The following is a 657-nucleotide window of genomic DNA, read 5'->3' as shown; positions in this document are numbered from 1 at the left end:
TCCATATTCAAGGATAAGTTCAGAAAATGGAACTGAAAAACAAAAACCTACACCAAGTGTAGCCTGGATCTAACAAGGTGTCAGTGTAAAACGAATGAATGGACTAACAAATTGGATGCAACACATAGACCTTCCATTATTAAAGCCAGACCCGAAACCCAGACATCTGCTGCTAGATTTTATACGGAGCCAATAATCACAAGATCCTATTTGAAATAGGTAGTGAAATGTTAATAATGACTTGCAACTTGCAAGTGCGCTTAGAACACTCTCTTCTTGATATATAGAAGTGTGTGCCAAATCCACAGAGTTGGCATTAAACCCTTGTTAAAGTCACATAATAATCTCTCTACTAGATGGCATCCGTAGACTGTAGTTTTGTCATAAACAACAAACTGCTCAAAAACTACAGCAGAAGTTTCTGTATAACTGAAATACATGCATTCCACTTACAAAGAAATAAAAAGAAATCCACTAGATAAGTAACTCAACTTGTGTCACCCAAAAGATGAGCTCAACATCGGACGAACTATCACAAACTTGCAATCCTGAACAGATTAGATTCCTAATCGATTATAACCATAAGCCCATAACCCTCTGTCAGCTAGATCAGCTCTTCTGAATGTTTTACACAAAAAGGAGAGAGAGGAGAGGGGG

At 37.7% G+C, this 657-nt stretch overlaps 1 protein-coding gene across 1 annotated transcript in view; it reads right to left on the bottom strand.

The window, feature by feature from the left end:
* LOC107629829 (transcription factor KUA1) overlaps nucleotides 1-657 on the bottom strand; it is a gene marked incomplete in the record, with an annotated part of 5,458 nt that overhangs the window by 3,315 nt on the left and 1,486 nt on the right.

This window comes from Arachis ipaensis, chromosome B01 (genome assembly GCF_000816755.2).
Source record: "Arachis ipaensis cultivar K30076 chromosome B01, Araip1.1, whole genome shotgun sequence".
Lineage (NCBI taxonomy): Eukaryota > Viridiplantae > Streptophyta > Magnoliopsida > Fabales > Fabaceae > Arachis > Arachis ipaensis.
The sequence above is the reverse complement of the archived record's forward strand: the minus strand, read 5'-3'. Positions and strand labels throughout refer to the sequence as shown.